We start from the raw sequence: 6,298 nt of genomic DNA, 5'->3' as shown, positions 1-6,298 counted from the left end.
GGTTGCAGCCTGACCAGATAGGGTGCAGTGGATAGAGCATTAGCCTGGAATGCAGAGGACCCAGGTTCAAAGCCCAAGGTCACCGGCTTGAGTGGTGTGGGCTCACCAACTTGAGTGCGGGGTTGAGTATGAAATCATAAACATGACCCCATAGTTGCTGGCTTGAGCCCGAAGGTCGCTGGCTTGAACCCAAGGTTGCTGGCTTGAGCAAGGGGTCACTGGCTTGGCAGTAGCCTCCCCAGTCAAGGCACATATGAGGAAGTAATCAATGAACAACTAAGGTGCCCCAACAAAGAATTTATGCTTCTCATCTCTCTTCCTTCCTGGCTGGCTGTGACTCTCTCACTAAAAAAAATGGAAACGTGCACAGACTGCTTTAACTGTTTACCAGTGGCAGCCAAGGAGCCATTGTGGGTGAGAATATTTTGCTGTCTTGGAGGTTTATCACCATATCTTCAACCTATGGATCTGATTCGGCAAATTATGTGACCAACTGATGTACCAGATCAAGGTCTTCTTTGTGATCTTTGGTGGTCTGACCCCGATAAAGATGTCTTAGGCTGGGGAGAAAATGACAAAGGAGTGTCCTGCACATTTGGTGCAGATGTGGTTGCAGAATTTCTTCAGAAGCATGATTTGGATCTTATATGTAAAGCCCATCAGGTGGTTGAAGATGGATATGAATTTTTTGCAAAGAGGCAATTGATCACCCTGTTTTCTGTACCCAATTATTGTCGAGTATTTGACAATGCAGGTGCCATAAAGAGTGTGGATGAAACACTCATGTGCTCTTTTCAGATTATAAAACCTACAAAGAAAAAGAAGCCGAATGCCATGAGACCTGTAACACATCCAAGGAGTATGAATACAAAGCAAGGAAATAGATGTCATTTGACACTGCCTAGCCAGGACTTGAAACATATCCTATAGAACCTTCATTTATAAAACTGTGATGTGTATTGGTCAGCTTGCTCACATAGTGTGTTTGTGGGGCTCTCCCTTCCATACTTGAGTTAATGAATGATATTTGCTGGTTATAGCAGCAAATGAAAGACTTCACTCCCAAGAAAAAATGTTTTGTTTTATCATTCTTTTTTTTTTTTTTGCAAACAATTTTTTTTATTTATTTTATTTTATTTTTTGTATTTTTCTGAAGTTGGAAACAGGGAGGCAGTCAGACTCCCGCATGCGCCCAACTGGGATCCACCCGGCACGCCCACCAAGGGGCGATGCTCTGGAGCCATTCTCAACGCCTGGGCCAACCCTGCTCCAATGGAGCCCCGGCTGCGGGAGGGGAAGAGAGAGACAGAGAGGAAGGAGAGGGGGAGGGGTGAAGAAGCAGATGGGCACCTCTCCTGTGTGCACTGGCCGGGAATCGAACCTGGGACTCCTGCATGCCAGGCCGATGCTCTACCACTGAGCCAACCGGGCAAACAATTTTAATGATGGTATTAAATCTTTACACCCAGGGCATTTAATCCTGTTTAAGGGCTAAGTGTACAATTCACCTTATTTTTTTAAATTCAGTAAAACTAATAAGTAATGTAAATGTTCTTTTTGTTGTTGTTGTTGATATACTGAGGGTCCTACGGTGCTCAATCTGTACATTACTGTAATAAAATGTCTACTGTTGATTAAAAAAAATTTATATGTTATCCCAAAAAGGTACAGTTTCTGTGGGTATTCTTATTTTTGAGCTTTCAGTGAACTCTAGAAACTGTATGTGAAATATAAAAAAAAAAGCTTCATGTTCAAATGGTCCAAAGAAAAAACTATAGAAGAAAACTGAACAGGTTTCTTACTATCTTGGTAACTGTTCTCCTGGCCTCTTAGAGCCTCTCATGTTGGTCTTTTCTTAATTCCACCTCTCTACTGCTACGCCCTACCCCCACCCCCATTTGAAGGGTCCATGCAGCTTTCTTTGGCATTGAGGATTTGGAGTTAAGTGTCCAGCCTTCCTAAGGTGGTGAAGGAAAACTCTTTCATAGCAAGTCAGACCAAATGCTATTCAAACACTAAGCAAAAAGTCGGTGAAAATGTTAGGAAAGATTTGAAAGAAAAGTAGAAAAATGGTAAATATTTGACTAGTTCTATGAGTTTTTAAAGGAATAATTTATTTTTAATTAGTATATAAAGGAAATACATGAGTCCCACCTAAGGAAATACATAGTGCCATGTATTTAATTCAAAATTTATTTCTGCCTTCCAATTTCTTGACATTAGGGCAGTGGTAGTCAACCTGGTCCCTACCACCCACTAGTGGGAGTTCCAGCTTTCATGGTGGGTGGTAGCGGAGCAACCAAAGTATAAATAAAATGATAGATTGAACTATAGTAAATTGTTTTATAAAGATTTATTTTGCCAAACTTAGTGAAAATCCGACATAAAGTACTTGGTAAGTAATTACTATGATATGCTTTAACTTGCTATAACTCCGCTTTATAAATTTTATAAAGTTAAGTTACTTTCCTACTTTATAAATCACCATTACTGTGGAACCGGTGGGTGGTTAGAAAATTTTACTACTAACAGAGATAAAATAGTGGGTGATAGGTATAAAAAGGTTGACTACCCCTGCATTAGAGCATTAAAAGCAGTTGTTGAGGGCCCTGGCCAGTGGTTCAGTGAACAGAGTGTGGGCCCAGCATATGGACGTCCCAGGTTTGATTCCCAGTCAGGGCACACAGAAGAAATGACCATCTGCTTCTCTCCCCCTCCCTTTTCCCCTTCTCTCCCTCTTCCTCTCTTGTAGTCAGTGGCTTGGTTGGTCCAAGTGCAGCTCCAGGTGCTGGGGATAGCTCTGTTTGAACACATCAGCTTCAGGTGCTAAAAATAGCTCTGAACTTAAGCATCAGTCCCAGATAGGGTTACTGGGTGGATCCCAATTGGGGTGCATGTGGGAGTCTGCCTCACTGTCTCCCCTCCTCTCACCTAAAATATAAAAATAAATAAAAGCAGTTGTTGATAACCTTCCACAATAAATTCACTGAGACAGATAAACCCTCTTATAATAATTCTTTTTCTAAGTATAATTTTTTTAACTTTAAATAGAAAACAACTCTTAAGAGGACACAGAGCCATGTGGATTTTTTTTCCAGACCTGTTTGAAATGAAAGCCTCAAGGAAACTATTTTGACAGAATTTCAATGTACCAGTCAATCTGTTGTGTGATTAGTATGTGTGATTTGCTGTTTGTGTTCTAAATGTTCCTTGGTTCTCAGTTTCTGAAAATATATTTTATTGTGCTAAGAAGTACAAAACAGTTTGTCTTACCAGATGAGCCTCAGGCATTGTCTGCCTATTCACGTTCTCTGTATATGTCTAAATTAACATATAATTATTTTCCCAAAGCTGGAGACAAGTATGTTAGCACAGTGAGGATTGTGTGACTTCTGTGCACTCACAGCTGAGTTAATTTATCCCATGTACAAATTCTCCTTAACTGTCAACTTAGGGCGGCTGTATGATAAATGTTGGGAGAGGATCATAATAAATGATTGATGTCAATGTAAATGCAGTAAGAAGATTGGAGCAAGATAAGATAGGATGGGGTACATATACATAAGTAAATAAAATATGTATTACTGGACATAGAGGCTGATAAACATATGTGTTTGGCCCTGAAGATGATCTTCCCATTGAGAGTGAAGTTCCTGGGGGCATTGCACCAGATGACTAGGACCAGCCCCAGAGACAACCAGAAGCACAGTCTGTGGAAGAACACACTGTCCTTTGTAACAGATGTCACTGCACTTGTTTTTTATCTTATGTTAAATGACTAAACTTCAGTTTTTACCTGTTGCAAATAAAGAGAACCTGATGTTTTTACTTTCATACTGTGTAGTAGAACCAGTGGAAGAACGATCGCATCTCCGCATGTGTGTGGCAGGAACGCTGGACTGTCCAGATAGGCGGAATCTAATGAAACAAAATCCTCTCGTCCCTTTTAAAATAACAGAAAGGAGAAATCTCTCTGAAATGAACCAAGCTTTCTCCTCTTTCATCTTTAAAAATACTTTTAAACATTGTTATTGTTAAATCATTAGTCATCTTTAAAAAAAACGATCGAAGAGCAACAGCATTAATGAAGCACTGCACCTTGACTCTATCAGCCAGTAGTTGGGTGAATGAATATTTAGAATGGCCAAAGGTGAAAGTCTGATTAAAAGAAAGGAGATCAGCCCTGGCTGGGTAGATCAGTCAGTGTCATCCCATTATGCCACGGTTGTGGGTTCCATCATGGTCCGGGCATGTACAAGAAGCAACCAATGAATGCATGAATAAGTGGAACAGCAAATCAATATTTCCCTCTCTCTAAAATCTTTTTTTTTTTAAAGAATGATGATCAAGTCTATTAGACATTTTGTTTTGCATTTCTGTTTCCAAACTTGAACTGGATTATACTTGCTAACATTACGTCTGTCTAGCAGAAAAGATAGACGTTAATTAAGTAAAAACAAAGTTAATTTATTATGCTAAAAGGAACTAGATCCTTTGAAGCATATAACCAAACACTGACCTAACATTGGCTGTCAGTGAAGGTATACACAGGAAAGGACTGTTGAGTTAAATCTGATGAATACATAAATGTTAGCTAAGCAAAGGAAGGGGATTGCATTTCTGGTAAAAGGGAATAGCACAAAGTCCCGTTGGTTAGAGGAATTACGAGTGTAAAGAACTGCAGGAAAAAGCACATGGGTAGCTGGTTTGATCTCTGGTTGGGGCACATATGGAAACAGTTTGATGTTACAGTGTGTCTCCCTGCCTCTCAAAACAAAACTGCAAAAAGGATGGAGTGTAGTAGTGGAGGAGGTAGGGTGTGACGTGAGCCTCAAAAGCAGGCTGACCTCAGGCTATAGAATATCTTATAGGTTATGTTAGAAATCTAGAAAAAGCAAGAGGGTGTGTTCTGAGTGATGTTACTGTCAACCCCATTGATTTGAAACAAATGGAGAACCAGAGAGATGCCAGGTGACCAGCTGGGAGAAGATTAGTGAGATGTGATAGCTTGGGAAAGGGGTGGTGAGACAACAGAAGAGGGTGGAGTGAAGAGATGCAGTAGATGGAATCTGCTGGACTTGAGATGGATTGGAAATGCAGGGCACAGGAGAGAGGGTGAAGCCAACCTTTTGCCTGATTTGCACTACTTGGCACAGAATGGTGCTATTAGGAAACAAGGGAGGAAGAAGATGCTGAGTTCGTACATAGCCATCTTGATTTTGATGTTAAAGACGTCAACCAAATAATCAGATATGCAGGTCTAGGAGTTAGGAAATTTTTAGCTCAAGAGTGGAGATAAAGCTTAGGGAGTTACTGAAGTATACCCAATAAGGATGGAAACATAAACCAGGATGAACTTGGCATAAAGCAAAAGAACAGTGTGCAACCAAACCTGGAGTCAGCATATACCAGTAGAGGAAGGCGATTCTGCAAAAGCAACTGAAAAGGAGGAAAGGGAGGAAGAAAATGAGGATGACAAATGAGGGTGGACAAATGTGATAATATTGCTGAGAAATTAAGGTTGACATGGACAGAAAAATAGCCATTGTATTGACAGTTTATTATTGACCTTAGTAAGGCTGTTTTAGTGGAGTGTTGGAGGAAGAAAGCAGATTGGAGCGGGCTGAGTTGTCAGTGTATGAGAGGTAAGGATATAGAATCCAAAAGTATAGTCAATTCTGTTGCTAATGCAACGTGCAGTGTCAGGCAATATTGAATGTGGCTTGACATGGACTGGGGGCTTTTTTGTATGAATCTAAGACTTTCATTGTAATGGTAATCTATTATTACAGGATTAAAATAGTAAAGCACCAAATATCCTGTGTACCCCTAGAAGCAGTGCAGATGCTTCTGTAACAGAGATGCTCTTTTGCTCTGAAAAGAAGTTTTATTTTTGGATCCTGAGCTCCTGTATGTATTCTTGTCAAATGTGTTGCTATTAATAAAATCAGCAGTTACTTTTGTCAGCTGCAAACACTTGGGAAAAACAATTTTGCAGGTCCACTCAGGGCTGATCCAGTCATGCATTTTCTTGTTTCTAGTGCTGCTAAGGTTCAAAGTAAAAGGGAACCTGCCAAAGAAAAGGCCAGTATCATGTGGACACTAGGGTGGTGCCGTGGTGTGAGGCTAGCCTGCACCTCAGGATGCGGCTTCCAGTCCAGGCTGTGCCATTTACTGGGATAGCCTTGGCATTAGGCAAGTCACTTGACTTCTCCGTCTCATCTATGAAATGAGAGCTTGGATCCAGATGATTTCCAAGGGGTCCTCCAGCTACACATTCCCCTGGTCCTGCTTTCTC

General features: G+C 40.7%; 1 pseudogene; it reads left to right on the top strand.

The window, feature by feature from the left end:
• The first annotated feature begins 204 nt into the window (after positions 1-204).
• On the top strand, positions 205-1,307 carry LOC136395006 (serine/threonine-protein phosphatase PP1-gamma catalytic subunit A-like; annotated as a pseudogene).
• Positions 1,308-6,298: the final 4,991 nt, after the last annotated feature.

The sequence above is a fragment of the Saccopteryx leptura genome, chromosome 2 (genome assembly GCF_036850995.1).
Source record: "Saccopteryx leptura isolate mSacLep1 chromosome 2, mSacLep1_pri_phased_curated, whole genome shotgun sequence".
Taxonomy (NCBI): Eukaryota; Metazoa; Chordata; class Mammalia; order Chiroptera; family Emballonuridae; genus Saccopteryx; species Saccopteryx leptura.
This window is presented reverse-complemented; position numbering and strand designations above follow the sequence as displayed.